The sequence below is a fragment of the Xyrauchen texanus genome, chromosome 2, assembly GCF_025860055.1.
Source record: "Xyrauchen texanus isolate HMW12.3.18 chromosome 2, RBS_HiC_50CHRs, whole genome shotgun sequence".
NCBI lineage: Eukaryota > Metazoa > Chordata > Actinopteri > Cypriniformes > Catostomidae > Xyrauchen > Xyrauchen texanus.
In genome coordinates, this window is record NC_068277.1 from 60,931,477 (window position 1) to 60,950,131 (window position 18,655).

The 18,655-nt window shown below is 43.7% G+C and overlaps 1 protein-coding gene across 2 annotated transcripts in view; it reads left to right on the forward strand.

Annotated features, from left to right (window-relative positions):
• LOC127655847 (sodium/potassium/calcium exchanger 2-like) overlaps positions 1-18,655 on the forward strand; it is a 116,574-nt gene that overhangs the window by 66,583 nt on the left and 31,336 nt on the right. The gene's annotated exons all lie outside the window — the stretch shown is intronic.

Consider the following 18,655-nt stretch of genomic DNA (forward strand, 5'->3'; position numbering starts at 1 on the left):
TTAATTCATGTTAGTTCATAATGCCAGTGTTGTAGTAATCGAGTACAGGACTTGGACTCGAGTCTGACTCGAGTTGAAATATTAACGACTCATCTTGGACTTGAACACTAATGACTCAGACTTTGACTTGGACTCGTGCATTGGGTGCATTCTGACTCTGAGGAGAGGGCGTTCTACCCTTTTATGGCATGAGATCACATGTATGTATGCCATGTACCAGTTGCGTGAGCACGAATCTCTGTGCTTGCTCATGGATTTCTTTTGCTTTCACTCAAAACTGGACATCCACTCTCAAATCTTCCTGCTGTTGTTCAGAGAGTGTGTGTGCCACTCAAAACATGTTATGTGTACTCACAAATCTATTATAACGCAAAATAACTCGTTATAACCTCTGTAGACGTGGTATAGCGAGGGAGAATATCAGAGTTTGAGGAATCAACTCTCCATTTGGTCGGTGGTGCATAATACATGATTAAAGTCGTACTGTAAGAATGATATTGTGATGTTCACTGACAATGTAAGAGACATAAACGAATCAAATGACAGAAACCGTTAACAAACAATACGTTGTGACTCAAGTCCTCTCAAAACGGTAGAGAACTTACCTGCACAAGTTTGTCTAGAACGCATAAAGTATTTTTCAGAATCTGTGTGGCAGCACATTCAAATAATATGTGGAACAAAATCGTAAATCCTTATTACAAGTTATAATTATAACGGGAACATAAGATCATGTTGACTTGTGTTCATGCGTTTATGACAGTTGTAGTTTTACATAGAGATGGAGACTGGCTCGTGTGATGTGAGTTTATCACAAATGTAGGCTAAAACAATTAAGTAATCCCATTAAAAAAAACCTTTAAACAATTGGTAAGAAGGCACTGTAGTTTAGAGTGGAAAGTAATTTTTTGTACAGGCCTATGTACAACACTGATAGACAGATAGACAGACAGACAGATATAGACAGATAGGGACAGATAGACAGACAGATAGATAGACAGAAATACAGACAGACATAGATAGATAGATAGATAGATAGATAGATAGATAGATAGATAGACAGACAGACAGATAGACAGACAGAGATAGTTATATAGGGACATATAGACAGACAGACAAACAGAAAGACAGACAGATAGATAGACAGACAGACAGATATAGATAGAGACAGATATACAGATAGACAGACAGACAGACATATATAGATAGACAGACAGAAAGAAATACAGACAGATATAGATAGATAGGGACAGATAGACAGACAGACAGACATAGATAGATATATAGGGACAGATAGACATACATAGATAGTTATATGGGGACATATAGACAGAAAGACAGACAGATATAGACAGATAGGGACAGATAGACAGACATACAGATATAGATACGGACAGATGCTCATAAAGACAGACAGACAGAAAGACAGACAGATATAGATAGATAGGTACAAACAGACAGACCGATAGATAGACAGACAGACAGACAGAAAGACATACTGCAGATATAGATAGATAGATAGATAGATAGATAGATAGATAGATAGATAGATAGATAGATAGATAGATAGATAGATAGATAGATACATATAGACAGACAGACAGACAGACAGATAGATAGGGAAAGACAGAAAGACAGACAGAAATAGACAGATAGGGACAGATAGATAGACAGACAGACATAGATAGATATATAGGGACAGATAGACAGACAGAGATACGTAGTTATATAGGGACATATAGACAGAAGACAGACAGACAAACAGACAGAAAGATTATAGATAGATAGGGACACATAGATAGATAGATAGATAGATAGATAGATAGATAGATAGATAGATAGATAGATAGATAGATAGACAGACAGACAGACAGACAGACAGACAGACAGTCAGACAGACAGGAAGACAGATAGACAGGGACAGACAGACAGACAGATAGATAGATAGATAGATAGACAGACAGACAGACAGACAGACAGACAGACAGACAGACAGACAGACAGACAAACAGACAGACAGATTATAGATAGATAGGGACACATAGATAGACAGACAGACAGACAGACAGACAGACAGACAGACAGACAGACAGACAGATAGTGACAGGCAGGCAGGCAGGCTGGCAGACAGACAGACAGACAGACAGACAGAAGGACAGAAAGACAGACAGATATAGATAGATAGGTAAAGATAGACAGACCGATAGATAGACAGACAGACAGACAGACAGACAGAAAGACATACAGATACATAGATAGATAGATAGATAGATAGATAGATAGATAGATAGATAGATAGATAGATAGATAGATAGAAATTGTTTATGTAGTTAGACAAATACAGATAGATAGATAGATAGATAGACAGACAGACAGACAGACAGACAGACAGACAGACAGACAGATAGATAGGGAAAGACAGACAGACAGAAAGATAGGGAAAGCCAGGTAGACAGAAAGAATGATATTGTGATGTTCACTGACAATGTAAGAGACATAAACGAATCAAATGACAGAAACCGTTAACAAAGAATACGTTGTGACTCAAGTCCTGTCAAAACGGTAGATAACTTACCTGCACAAGTTTGTCTAGAAGGCATAAAGGATTTTTCAGAATCTGTGTGGCAGCACATTCAAATAATATGTGGAACAAAATCGTAAATCCTTATTACAAGTTATAATTATAATGGGAACATAAGATCATGTTGACTTGTGTTCATGCATTTATGACAGTTGTAGTTTTACATAGAGATGGAGACTGGCTCGTGTGATGTGAGTTTATCACAAGTGTAGGCTAAAACAATGAAGTAATCCCATTAAAAAAAAACCTTTAAACAATTGGTAAGAAGGCACTGTAGTTTAGAGTGGAAAGTAATTTTTTGTACAGGCCTATGTACAACACTGATAGACAGACAGACAGACAGACAGATATAGACAGATAGGGACAGATAGACAGACAGATAGATAGACAGAAATACAGACAGACATAGATAGATAGATAGATAGATAGATAGATAGATAGATAGATAGATAGATAGATAGATAGATAGATAGATAGATAGATAGATAGACAGACAGACAGACAGATAGACAGACAGATAGACAGACAGAGATAGTTATATAGGGACATATAGACAGACAGACAAACAGAAAGACAGACAGATAGATAGACAGACAGACAGATATAGATAGAGACAAATATACAGATAGACAGACAGACATATATAGATAGACAGACAGAAATAAATACAGACAGATATAGATAGATAGGGACAAATAGACAGACAGACAGACATAGATAGATATATATGGACAGATAGACACACATAGATAGTTATATGGGGACATATAGACAGAAAGACAGACAGACAAACAGACAGACAGATATAGACAGATAGGGACAGATAGACAGACATACAGATATAGATACGGACAGATGCTCATAAAGACAGACAGACAGAAAGACAGACAGATATAGATAGATAGGTACAAACAGACAGACCGATAGATAGACAGACAGACAGACAGAAAGACATACTGCAGATATAGATAGATAGATAGATAGATAGATAGATAGATAGATAGATAGATAGATAGATAGATAGATAGATAGATAGATAGATAGATAGATAGATAGATAGATAGATAGAGACATATAGACAGACAGACAGACAGACAGATAGATAGGGAAAGACAGAAAGACAGACAGAAATAGACAGATAGGGACAGATAGATAGACAGACAGACATAGATAGATATATAGGGACAGATAGACAGACAGAGATACGTAGTTATATAGGGACATATAGACAGAAGACAGACAGACAAACAGACAGAAAGATTATAGATAGATAGGGACACATAGATAGATAGATAGATAGATAGATAGATAGATAGATAGATAGATAGATAGATAGATAGATAGATAGACAGACAGACAGACAGACAGACAGACAGACAGACAGACAGACAGACAGACAGACAGACAGGGAGACAGGAGACAGACAGACAGATATTGACAGGTAGGCAGGCAGGCTGGCAGACAGACAGACAGACAGAAGGACAGACAGATATAGATAGATAGGTACAGATAGACAGACCGATAGATAGACAGACAGACAGAAAGACATACAGATAGATAGATAGATAGATAGATAGGTAGATAGACAGACAGACAGACATAGATAGATATATAGGGACAGATAGACAGACAGATAGACAGACAGAGATAGATATATAGGGACATATAGACAGAAAGACAAACAGACAGACATATATAGATAGATAGGGACAGATAGACAGACATAGATAGATAGATAGATAGATAGATAGATAGATAGATAGATAGATAGATAGATAGATAGATAGATAGATAGATAGATAGATAGATAGATAGATAGATAGATAGATAGATATACAGACATAGATAGATATATAGGGACAGACAGACAGATAGACAGACAGAGATGATATATAGGGACATATAGACAGAAAGACAAACAGACAGACATATATAGTTAGACAGACATAGATAGATAGATAGATAGATAGATAGATAGATAGATAGATAGATAGATAGATAGATAGATAGATAGATAGATAGATAGATAGATAGATAGATAGATAGATAGATAGATAGATATACAGACAGACAGATAGATAGATAGGGAAAGACAGACAGACAGAAAGATAGGGAAAGACAGGTAGACAGAAAGAATGATATTGTGATGTTCACTGACAATGTAAGAGACATAAACGAATCAAATGACAGAAACCGTTAACAAAGAATACGTTGTGACTCAAGTCCTGTCAAAACGGTAGATAACTTACCTGCACAAGTTTGTCTAGAACGCATAAAGGATTTTTCAGAATCTGTGTGGCAGCACATTCAAATAATATGTGGAACAAAATCGTAAATCCTTATTACAAGTTATAATTATAACGGGAACATAAGATCATGTTGACTTGTGTTCATGCGTTTATGACAGTTGTAGTTTTACATAGAGATGGAGACTGGCTCGTGTGATGTGAGTTTATCACAAATGTAGGCTAAAACAATGAAGTAATCCCATTGTTAAAAGGACAAACATCCATCCATGAAAAATCATGTGAATTGCTCCAACCCCTGAATTATAATGAATTTTGATAATACAACACTAGAGGACAACAACTGAGGAAAAAAAAACTTTAAGCACTGTAGTTTAGAGTGGAAAGTAATTTTTTGTACAGGCCTATGTACAACACTGATAGACAGACAGACAGACAGACAGATATAGACAGAAATACAGACAGACAGATAGATAGATAGATAGATAGATAGATAGATAGATAGATAGATAGATAGATAGATAGATAGATAGATAGATAGATAGATAGATAGATAGATAGATAGATAGATAAGGACAGATAGACAGACAGATAGACAGACAGAGATAGTTATATAGAGACATATAGACAGACAGATAGACAGACAGACAAACAGAAAGACAGACAGACAGATATAGATAAAGACAAATATACAGATAGACAGACAGACAGACATATATAAATAAACAGACAGACAGAAAGAAATACAGACAGATATAGATAGATAGGGACAGATAGACAGACAGACAGACATAGATAGATATATATGGACAGATAGACATACATAGATAGTTATATGGGGACATATACACAGAAAGACAGACAGACAAACAGACAGACAGATATAGACAGATAGGGACAGATAGACAGACATACAGATATAGATACGGACAGATGCTCATAAAGACAGACAGATATAGATAGATAGGTACAAACAGACAGACCGATAGATAGACAGACAGACAGACAGACAGACAAAAAGACATAGATAGATATATAGGGACAGATAGACATACATAGATAGTTATATGGGGACATATAGACAGAAAGACAGACAGACAAACAGACAGACAGATATAGACAGATAGGGACAGATAGACAGACATACAGATATAGATACGGACAGATGCTCATAAAGACAGACAGACAGAAAGACAGACAGAGATAGATAGATAGATAGGTACAAACAGACAGACCGATAGATAGACAGACAGACAGACAGAAAGACATACTGCAGAGATAGATAGATAGATAGATAGATAGATAGATAGATAGATAGATAGATAGATAGATAGATAGATAGATAGATAGATAGATAGAGACATATAGACAGACAGATAGACAGACATAGATAGATATATAGGGACAGATAGATAGACAGAGATAGTTATATAGGGACATATAGACAGACAGACAAACAGACAGACAGATTTAGATAGATAGGGACAGATAGACAGACATACAGATATAGATAGATAGGGACAGACAGACAGACAGACAGACAGACAGACAGATAGACAGACAGACAGATAGATAGATAGATAGATAGATAGATAGATAGATAGATAGATAGATAGATAGATAGATAGATAGATAGATAGATAGACAGAAAGACAGACAGGCAGACAGATAGATAGGGAAAGACAGAAAGACAGACAGAAATAGACAGATAGGGACAGATAGATAGACAGACAGACATAGATAGATATATAGGGACAGATAGACAGACAGAGATACGTAGTTATATAGGGACATATAGACAGAAGACAGACAGACAAACAGACAGACAGATTATAGATAGATAGGGACACAGATAGATAGATAGATAGATAGATAGATAGATAGACAGACAGACAGACAGACAGGCAGGAGACAGACAGACAGATATTGACAGGTAGGCAGGCAGGCTGGCAGACAGACAGACAGACAGACAGACAGAAGGACAGAAAGACAGACAGATATAGATAGTTAGGTACAGATAGACAGACCGATAGATAGACAGACAGACAGACAGACAGACAGAAAGACATACAGATAGATAGATAGATAGATAGACAGACAGACAGACAGACAGACAGACAGACAGACATAGACAGATATATAGGGACAGATAGACAGACAGATAGACAGACAGAGATAGATATATAGGGACATATAGACAGAAAGACAAACAGACAGACATATATAGATAGATAGGGACAGATAGACAGACATAGATAGATAGGGAAAGACAGACAGACAGAAAGATAGGGAAAGACAGGCAGACAGAAAGACAGACAGAAATATACAGATAGGGACAGATAGACAGACAGATAGATAGACAGACAGACATAGATAGATATATAGGGACAGATAGACAGACAGAGATACATAGTTATATAGGGACATATAGACAGACAGATAGACAGAAAGACAGACAGACAAACAGACAGACAGACAGGCAGGGAGACAGACAGACAGACAGATAGTGACAGGCAGGCAGGCAGGCAGACAGACAGACAGACAGAAGGACAGATAGACAGACAGATGACAGACAGACAGACAGAAGGACAGATAGACAGACAGATGACAGACAGACAGACAGACAGACAGACATATAGACAGACAGATAGATAGATAGATAGATAGATAGATAGATAGATAGATAGATAGATAGATAGATAGATAGATAGATAGATAGATAGATAGATAGATAGGCTGGCAGACAGACAGACAGACAGTCAGACAGACAGACAGACAGACAGATAGATAGATAGATAGATAGATAGATAGATAGATAGATAGATAGATAGATAGATAGATAGATAGATAGATAGATAGATAGATAGATAGGCTGGCAGACAGACAGACAGACAGACAGTCAGACAGACAGACAGACAGACAGATAGATAGATAGATAGATAGATAGATAGATAGATAGATAGATAGATAGATAGATAGATAGATAGATAGATAGATAGATAGATAGTGTATTAATTTTAACAAATACAATGTTTGATTTTAAAAATGTATTAGTACATGTTGAAATGAACATTAATGGAACAATATTATAAAGTGTTACCTTTATTTTAAAGGGTCTTTCTCAGATATCGAATCGGTTACCTAACGTAACCTCAGTTCTCTCTAGATGAGGGAACGAGTATTGCGTAAGCTAGCTTACGCTACGGGAAAGATTCATCTTTCCACGGCCGGCTACGCAATACTCGTTCCCTCATCTAGAGAGAACCGAGGTTACGTTAGGTAACCGATTCATTCTCTTACGAGAGGTTCTCTCGTATTGCGTAAGCTAGCTTATGCTACGGGAACCCATTGTCAACGCCGTGCGTGCCAAGCATCCACTGCATGAGCCCCGGGGGTGGGGGGGACCCGGGGGAGCCCTTGTGAGTGGGGAAATAATATTTGGCCGGCAAGAGTGCGGGCCAGTGTGTGTGTAATACATAAGCACATAGTGGGAAAGGAACGACAGAGCGGCGGTGCTGGTCTGTGTGGAATGAGTCCCATCAGTGCAGCTCACCAGGGGAGCTGTAGCGTATTAAACCGCTAGTAGTTTTACCTGCAGGGCGGGCACTTCCAGATTGTAAAATCTGACAAAGTTGGAAGGGGAAGCCCAGCCCGCTGCCACACATATGTCTTGAATGGAAATCCCACTGGACCATGCCCACGATGAGGCCATGCCTCTAGTGGAGTGAGCCCTAATGCCCAACGGGCATGGCAGGTCTTTTGACGCGTATGCGGCAGCAATAGCGTCCACTATCCATCTAGACAGTGTCTGTTTCGAGGTGGCGAGACCTTTGGTGCGCCCTCCGAACGAAACGAAAAGCTGCTCAGAGTGTCTGAAAGAGGCGGAGCGCGCAGTATACAATCTCAGTGCTCTAACTGGGCAAAGGAGATTGGCGTCGCTTTCGCTATCGGATGCTGGCAGTGCCGATAGGGAAATGACCTGTGCTCTGAAAGGAGTACCGATCACCTTGGGAACATAGCCGTGTCTAGGCTTTAAAATGACCTTGGAGTCACTTGGTCCAAACTCAAGACACGCAGCGCTGACAGACAGCACGTGAAGGTCTCCCACACGTTTGACTGATGACAAAAAACGGTTTTGAGTGAAAGGTATTTCAAATCCACGGATTGAAGAGGTTCGAAAGGGGGGGCTTTCATAGTTTCGAGAACTATAGAAAGATCCCAGATAGGAACCGATGGGGGGCGCAGGGGGTTCATCCTTCTAGCTCCCTTCAGGAAGCAGATGACCAGCTCGTTTTTTCCCAGTGACTGGCCGTGCAGGGGTTCAGCGAACGCCGCGACGGCCGCCACATACACTTTGAGCGTGGATGGGGATCTGCCCTTATCCAGCAGCTCTTGTAAAAACACGAGCAGCGACGACACCCCACATGTCCGTGGGTCCAGGTCTCTGTCGGTGCACCATTTTGAAAACACAGACCATTTTGACGCATAGAGTCTTCTCGTGGAAGGGGCTCTAGCGTGCATGATGGTGTTTATTACCCCTTCTGGCAGAGCAACGGGTAGCCGTTGATCACCCACGCGTGCAGCGCCCAGCGCTCTGGGTGGGGATGCCAGATCGTGCCGCGAGCTTGAGAGAGGAGATCTGCTCTCACTGGGATGGGCCACGGCGCTGTCAGTGACAGCTGCGTAAGCTCCGGGAACCATGTCTGATTCTCCCAACGCGGGGCTATGAGGAGCACCGAGTGATGCGTTTCCCTGATCCTCTGCATTACCTGTGGCAATAGCGAGACGGGAGGGAAGGCGTAAAGCGGGCGGTTGGGCCAGTCCTGGGCCAGCGCGTCCTCGCTTTTCGAGAAGAATATTGGGCAGTGAGAGTTCTCTTCTGATGAAAAGATGTCTATCTCTGCTCTGCCGAATATGCGCCATAATTTCTGGACTGTTTGAGCGTGCAGGGACCATTCCCCTGGTGGAATATTGTCTCTGGACAGTCTGTCTGTGCCGTCGTTCAGGTGGCCTGGCACGTGCGTCGCCCTCAGCGAGCGCAGGTGGCACTGGGACCAACTCAGTATGCGTTTCGTCAGATGGAAGAGGTTCCTGGATCTGACACCACCCTGACGGTTTAGGTAGGATACCACAGATCTGTTGTCCGAACGGACCAGGACCGGGAGAAAGCGCACAAGTGCGTTCTCGACCGCTATCATTTCCAGACAATTTATGTGAAGGAGCTTTTCCTGAACTGACCATAGGCCAAAAACCGGAGAGCCCTCGCAGACCGCGCCCCAACCCTTGTTGGACGCGTCTGTCGAGATGACTTTTCGGAGAGATACAGCTCCCATCGTCACTCCCGCTGATACCATTCGGCCACTGTCCAGGGCTGCAGAGCTGAGATACAGGTCTGAGTCACCTTGATTGGCTGGCGGCCCGTGGCCCAAGCCTGGCGAGATGCACGGGTGTTTAGCCAATGCTGAAGCCGGCGCATGCGCAGTAAACCCAGCTGAAGTACTGCTGCGGCTGAGGCCATGTAACCTAGCACTCTCTGAAATTTTTTCAGAGGCGTGAGGTTGTTCATCTGAAAGGACGCGGCTAGTCGCTGAACATGGCGCGCGCGCTGTGTAGATAAGCGAGCCGTCATAGCCACGGAGTCTAGTTCTATTCCAAGGAAGGAAATTGCCTGACTGGGCTGTAGTGTGCTCTTGGTCCAATTGACTGCAAGACCCAAACTTTTCAGATGGCTGAGGAGTACTGTTCTGTGAGACAGAAGCTCCGTATGTGACTGTGCCATAATCAGCCAGTCGTCCAAATAGTTCAGAATTCGCAAGCCCTGACTCCGCAGGGGTGCGAGCGCCGCATCCATGCACTTCGTGAAAGTACGGGGTGCTAAGGACAGGCCGAACGGAAGGACGGTGTACTGATAAACCTGGCCGTCGAAGGCGAATCTCAAGAATGGCCTGTGACGGGGATTTATCTGAATCTGAAAGTAGGCATCTTTCAGATCGAGAGAGATAAACCAGTCCCCCTGGCGCGTATGCGCGAGGAGTTTCCTGATTGTAAGCATTTTGAACGGTCTTTTTGCAAGCACCTTGTTCAAACCCCTGAGATCTAATATTGGTATGAGGCCGCCATCTTTCTTGGGAACAAGAAAATAACGGCTGTAAAACCCCGACTCGCTCAGCGAAGGCGGCACTTTCTCTATGGCCCTTTTGCACAGAAGGTTTGCTATTTCTGAACGAAGCATGCAGGCTGCTTCCGTGTTCACAATAGTTTCGAGCCAGCTCTGAAGCGGGAGGGCGGCAATCGAACTGTAGCAAATAGCCCTGTTTTATTGTGCTTAACACCCATTTGGATATCCCTGGGATAGCTTCCCACGCTTTGAAGCGTAACGCTAGAGGGTGAATGGCCAAATCGCCCTGATTGCCGCACACAGCGCGCTGAACAGAATGTGTGAGCGTGCTTACTGTGCTTATGCATGACTGCTCGCAGACAGCGGGGACAGGCTGTCCTGTGAGTGACTTCCCGATTGAGGTGAATGGGGAAAGAGTCACATCTGTTAAGTGATGCACGAGCATAGTCACGGGCATGGGACTTACATACAGAGAAGTGTTTGCTGGCCGTGTGACAGAGCGGGCAGAGAATGGGCGCGCGCACGTATTCGTGAACGCGTTTATTGACTCTAACACTCGAGCGGTTTGTGTCCGCTTTATGTGAGTGGGCTCTGATCGGGACACGGGAAGTGTAATGCTTGTGTGTAGAGGTGAACACTGGATTGTGGGCACATTTTCTACACATAAGGCTGGTCGTGTGACAGAGCGGCCAGAGAAGGGGCGCGCGCACGGATTCGTGGGCGCGTTTATTGACTCTAACACTCGAGCGGGCTGTGTCCGCTTTATGTGAGTGGGCTCTGATAGGAACACGGGAAGTGTAATGCTTGCGTGTATGGGTGAACACTGGATTGTGGGCACATTTTCTACACATAAGGCATGTTTGCTCTTTACAAGATTTCTTTGGGTCGCCGTGAAAATGGCGTTTGAGTGCAGGCAAGCGGGCAGTATCACCAGCTTGTTGGCTGCTGAATCCACCACTGTAGTAGCCTGAGAGAGGGGGACTGACAGGGGGTGAAGCTTTGACAGTGGTCCGGCCGCGGCGGGACTGAGCCGTCGTTTTTTTCAACAAGGCTAGGAGGACTTCGGTTGCTCAGGTTTCAGCGCAACCTTAGACCGAGGCCCGCGGGGGGGCGGCGGTCTGCGGCGGCTGTCTGAGCGCGATCGAGGGCGGCCGCCCTGTCGATGCTGAGAAGTCTGACTTTGTTGAGCTGGGCGCTGTGAAGAGGCTCGTGCAGGAGGCTGGTCATGTGGGCGGCCTGCAGAGGAGCTAGCGCGACGTGGCAGGAAGAGGTTCATGGCTTGGGTGGCTTTCTGGACTTCTGAAAAGCGGTCAACAATGCCACTCACCGTGGAGCCGAAGAGACCGGTCGGAGAGAGCGGTGCGTTGAGGAACTTGGAGCGCTCTGCTTCTCCCATGTCGGCTAGAGTTAGCCACAGGTGTCTCTCGGTCACAGTCAGCGAGGCCATGCACTTCCCTAGAGCTTGGGCTGCAGCTTTGTTGGCGCGAAGTGCGAGGTCCGTCGCGCTTCTTAGATCCTGGCCGAGAAAGGCGCGTTCCACGACTTTGCAAGCTCAGTGTGGAGTTCCGGTAGGAAGGGAGCGGCCCGGGCCGCGGGTGTTGCGCGGCGACGGCTCTGAAGAAAGCAGCCGTCGAGTCTGTTGGGAGCCTGCTCAGGGGGCGGTGACCACTCGAGCCCGAGGCGGTCGACGGCCTGTGTGAGGAGGCGTGTTAGTTCCCCTTCGACTCCGGCGCGGGTCCTGCTGGATTCCTGGGCTGAGGAGGAGGCGTGGGAGCCTGACCACTCCTCGCCATAATGGAACAGCCATGATGGAACAGCCCTTATCCTCCGCCTCGTCCTCCGAGATGGCAGCAGTGCGGCCACTGGGCGGCAACTGCGCGTCCCGGGGGGGCGGGGAGGGTGAGAGCGATGCTCGAGGGAGAGGCTCCGGCGAGGCAGTCGCTTCTATCACCGGTTCTGGCAGCCTTTGGGAGCGGCGCTTTTTCCTGCGCGGCGGAACGGAAGGCGGCGCGGCGGCTTCAGTTCTGAGCGCTTCGAGTCGAGCCCGCAGGGTCGACATCGGAAGCTCCTCGCAGAGGTCGCATCCGCCTTCAGCGAGGGCGAGCTCTGCATGCCCCAGTCCCAGGCAGAGAGCGCAGATGATGTGGCGGTCTCCGGCGCTGAGAGGGGCGCAGCATGAAGCGCAAGTGGTGCGAGGCATCTTAAAAAAGACGCTCGTTACTCTTTTGTGAAGTTCGTTAAGAACTAGCTTGCTCTAAAAAAGGATACGTCACCGGATGGCGTAGCTCGCAGGATGGCTGAAGGTGGCGGAGACGGTCTGCTTCTTCGAGCACTGTCCAAGCTTGCTAGATGCCCCTCGAACGGCGACGCGGCTTCCAGTTCAGAGATGCGAAGAGCTTCGCTGAAGAGATGAAAATCAGGGTTCCAGCCTATGAACTACTCTTATATGCACTCTAGCCACGCCCATTTTGGCGGGCTTTGATGCAGTAAGCACGCGGACGCCTCTCATTGGACGCGAGTTCGCCCAAGTTCGTCTATAGGCTGCAGCAGTTGCCGCAGAGCAACCAATGAGCTCGCTAGCTAGCCCACTCAAGGTCTGCAGTTGCTGCACTGCGTTGACAAATGATACAAAATTAAGGATAATTTTTTGGCTTCAATATCTCAGAAAAGATTAATCTTTCCCGTAGCGTAAGCTAGCTTACGCAATACGAGAGAACCTCTCGTAAGAGAACTTTCTCCATCATTTACTATTAAATGAGAGTCCCGCTATAGGATCGACCAGTCTTCAGAGGCTTCATAAAGACATGTATATTTCTGAAGTTGTACATATGTTAAAGTGTTTACATTTTAGATGCTGCCAATACATTGAGATTGTCTATCCAAGCATAATAAAATGCACATACTTTCTGTATGAACGAATGAGATCACACTGGTTTGTATGTGTGTGTGTGTGTGTGTGTGTGCATTTTTAATTGCATGACCCCTCTTTGCGAGATTTCACTAACATAAGTGCAAATCGCTGTCTCCATCCTTTATTTAGTATCATGTTCATTTTAATTTATTTGTTTATTCATGTATTTATTTACAGTTTGTATTGTTCATTGTGAGTTTGTTCTTGGTTTAAGTAAACACTCTCTATTTTTATATATTTTTTTCATTTAAAAAAAGATTGTATTGCTTGAAAGAGAGTACAGGTCAACTTTTTTACCTTTGCTAAGCCCTTAAAAACATTACTGACCAATCCTACGCTAGCAAATGTACACAATATTATCAGATAAGCTTTTATGCTTTTGTAACGTAAGTCTATGGAAGTCCTGTGTTTAGATAAATAGATACAAAATTTTACAGAAATTATGAAAGATTTTGTAAAACATTGTTACGAGGTTATCTGTAATAGTGACAGAAGGTACCCACAGTATTTACATGCAGTATTTCCCCCTTATCCCAATCTTTAAATAACAAAAAGTACATGCTTTTCACATTTTTGAAGTGTAAGCCACAAGTGGGTTGGCAAAATTGTGCGCACAAAATGGGTTTTGAGTGTAAGTGTAAATGGATAGGGTCACATGGGTCAAGTGCGATTTATTTGTCAAGCAACAGCGATATAAAAGATAAAGACAGCCCGTTCATGAGAAGTTTACAACATAGTGGCTAGTATTAACTGTAATTATGTAATTCCAGAGTTTGGACATGAACTCTGAAAGCACCTGTTGGTGGAATTCCCCATAAATGCTGTTCTTAAGAATACACCCACAGTTTGAGCATATACACGCGCAGATCCGTCCCACCCACGGCCAGTTGCGTGTTGCACAAAACTTGCACTGAAATTATGCGGATATTGGAGAAGGCGTAGCGCATAGCCCTGCACCTAACTTGGGTACAAAAATAGGGGTCTTGAAGTAAAACATTTGGAGTCATAGATATGAATTATTACATTTGGAATTGTTGGGCGAATGTACACAAATGCTGCTGTGTTTCCCGATAAGAAGAATGCTGTTTTACAGGCATTAATCATTATTGTCTGTTACTGCTCGGCAATCCATAGCAGTCAGATAATGCGCCTGGCTGCATTCACACACACACGCACACACACACACGCACACACACACACACACACACACACACACACACACACACACAACACACACACACACACAAATATATGGTTAGAAATGTACGTCACAGTGTTGAGATGAGGAAGAGTGACTCATTCTATAACTAGAGTTATGTAACACCAGCAACACAGAGATAATACAATAATAACAGTCACTGTCTCTCTCGTCTCATAAATGCAATAATGTCAGTTCTTACACATCAGGTTATGGCTGAATGCTGAAGTCTCTTTGAGGAGCCTTAAACTCCAGGGTAACAGAATGACAATTAACTATGTATGTATGTGTGTGTGTGACACCTACTGACAGGATTCTAATTTTAGTTACTTCCTCCAATACTAAAGAGATTTTGATGTTGTTATATTAGGACTCAGTATCGATAGAAAAGTGCATAAGTAAATGTTTTATTTATTCTTTTAAGAAAAACACAACCCAACACTATACTGCCTAGAGTATATACAATTATCTGCCTCTATTTATTGAAACTCAACAATATCCTGCCACCATTTTAAGAAAACCAACAGTACCATGCCTGTATTTTGAATAAACCAACACTATCCTTTTTAGAGTAAATAAACAATATTTTGCCGTTATTTTGAGAATAGAAACCCAAATGTGCAATGTCTCTATTTAGAGTAACCCAACACTATCCTGCCTCTGTTGAGAGTAACCCGACAATGCCCTGTATGTAATTCGAGAAACCCCAAAATAGACTGCCTCGATTTAGATTAACCCCAAAATACATTGACTCAGTTTACAGAAACACATCCCTAAATTGCCTCTATTTAGAGAAAACTAATACTATCCTGTCTACATTAACTCAACAGTAGTCTGCCTTCATTTTGACCCAACAATACATTTCCTTGACTTTACATGAGCAGTTATAATCAATCAACAGCAGGTTTTTGTGTAATCAAGATACAGTTTTTATCTATTTGTACAAGCTTACACAATGTATGATCAAATATGACACTGCAAGTCATCTCGTATAGGTTGTTAAAATTATTGCTTGCCAACTATTGGCTATAGATGCATTAAGCTTGAAACACATCACAGATCAAAGCAATGGTCAGCAATCCATTAAAATCATCATGGTAATATAATGAGCAGTGGATGTTTGTGATTCTCCCAGATGATATGAGGTGCACGTAACTGTCACATTCATAGCACATTATTATTATGGGCATTCAAAGTAAATAAAGGAGACCATTTGTTCATCATACTGAACATGCACACAATGACAAGGCCAGTTATGGTACAATCAAGGTGTATACATATTGGACAAATTTGAGCTGCAATCACATTATCTAGTCTGACTAAGAAAATATAACTTAGTTATATTTGTCTTTAGTCTGTCAGACTAAAGAGTTTACATGAAATCTTAAAAAGACAAATTAATATTTAGTATAAATATGCATAAAGTGCATCTTTATGCAATGATTACATGCCTCTGTTTAAAGAAACACAACAATACATGTGTCTATAGTTAACCCAAATTTTGAGAAACCAATCAATACCCTGCCTAGAGTTAGCAAACAGTGCCATGCCTCTGTTTAGAAAAACCCAACAATATCATGTATATAGTTATCCCAACTTTTGAGAAACCCAACAATACTTTGTTAAGAGTAACCCAACAATACAATGCCTGGGTTTAGAGAAACCAAACAATACCCTGTCAATATTTAAACTAACTTTTGAGAAACCCAACAATTCCTGGCATTGAGTTGCCTGTTTGGAGAAACCCAACAATACCCTGTCTAGAGTTAATCCAACCTTTGAGAAACCCCACAATTCCCTGCCCAGAGTAACCTAACAATGACCTTCCAAGGGTAAAAAACAATGACATGACTCTGTCTAGAGAAGACTAACAATACCCTCTTTATTGTTTACCCAACTTTTGAGTTATCATAAAATACCCTGCCTAGAGTAACCCTGACAATACCCTTCCTAGATTCACTGAACAATGCAATACCTGGGTATAGAGAAACCAAACAATACCCTGTCAAGAGTTAGCTTAACTTTTGAGAAACCCAACAATTACTTGCTTTGAGTTGCCCAATAATGCCATGCTTGTTTGGAGAAACCCAACAATTCCTGTCTAGTGTTAATCCAACTTTTAAGAAACCCAACAATACCCTGCCCAGAATAAACAACAATTCCATTCCTCTGTTTAGAGAAACCCAACAATATCATGTACATAGTTAACTTCTAGGTTACGTATGTAACCTCCGTTCCCTGATGGAGGGAACGAGACGTTGTGTCAGAGAAGCGACACTAGGGGTCTCTCTTGAGCACCGATATTCACCTCTGAACTATGAAAAAAGGCCAATGAGAGTTGGCAACCAGTATTTGCATGTCCCGCCCCCGGACATACGGGTATTTAAGCGGCGCAAATACGGGAGTTCATTCAGGATTTTTCTGAGGAGCCGGAAATAGTCCGGCCAAAACAGTGGCTCGGCTCAGCGACGTGGCAGGGGAGATCAGGGAACGGAGGTTACATACGTAACCTAGACATTCCCCTTCTGTCGCTCTCTCCACGTTGTGTCAGAGAAGCGACACTAGGAGTCCACTTATAAAATCGCCACGCGCTGAGCCGTGTACGTGAACTGCTGATACAGGAGCGAGCAGGTATTCTTACGTGCAGGACGACCAACTGTATCAGGCTGCACGTACCCTTCCCCAATGCCCCATTTAAGCCATCAGGATTCCTTATCGTTACCCTGGAGGGGGGAACAAGGTGCTGGCTGCCAACCTGGGAACGGGCCAAGCCTGGCCGTGCCTCTTTTCTCTCTATGTTTCTCGCATAGAGCAACTTAGGCCGGGGCCCTTACACGCATTGAAGGAAGGGGGTCTTAGCCCTTATTCAGGGCAGAGAAGACCCTGCGGAGGCCACGCCTACCCGAGAGGGGAGGCAAGTTTAAGTGGCAAAACCATCAGAGGCCTGACTTAGGGCCTATGTGGAAAAGTCGGTGCGGTGGTGGATCCAGCCTATAGAGGGGGGAACATACAGCACGGCAACCGAGGCAGCCGTGACTGCCTAAGGGAAGCACGGGAGTCCACTCACCAGAGGGGACAGAACCGTGGCGTTACACACAGGGGGAGTCCGAAGGAGGCCTTACCTGTGGAGCACCTATGCCAGTGCAGGGTAGCTTGCGGTACCCGCAGTGGCTTGGGTCGGCGAGTTCCTCCGCTGAACTGCGACCCACGAGGGCTAGGGAGGAATCAACCAGTGTCCCAAACCTGAGATCTCCTGGGAATGAAGGCGCACTGTTTCCCTGGTTAGGGGAAGGGCCTAGATGCAAGCTGATTCACCCGGTCAGATCGTGGGCGTGCCACCGAGTTCTACGGGCTCGGTACCCTTGAGAACACGGGACGATACTGACTCAACTCGGAGATTGTAGAATCTCGCGAAAGTGTTCGGTGTTGCCCAGCCCGCTGCTATACAAATGTCTGCTAGGGCAGTGCCCCTAGCCAGTGCCCATGAGGACGCAACACTCCTGGTGGAGTGGGCTCGGACCCGCAAAAGGGGGGCACGGCCTGGGTGTGATAAGCCAGGGAAATGGTGTCGACAACCCAGTGGGCGAGTCTGTGCTTGGAG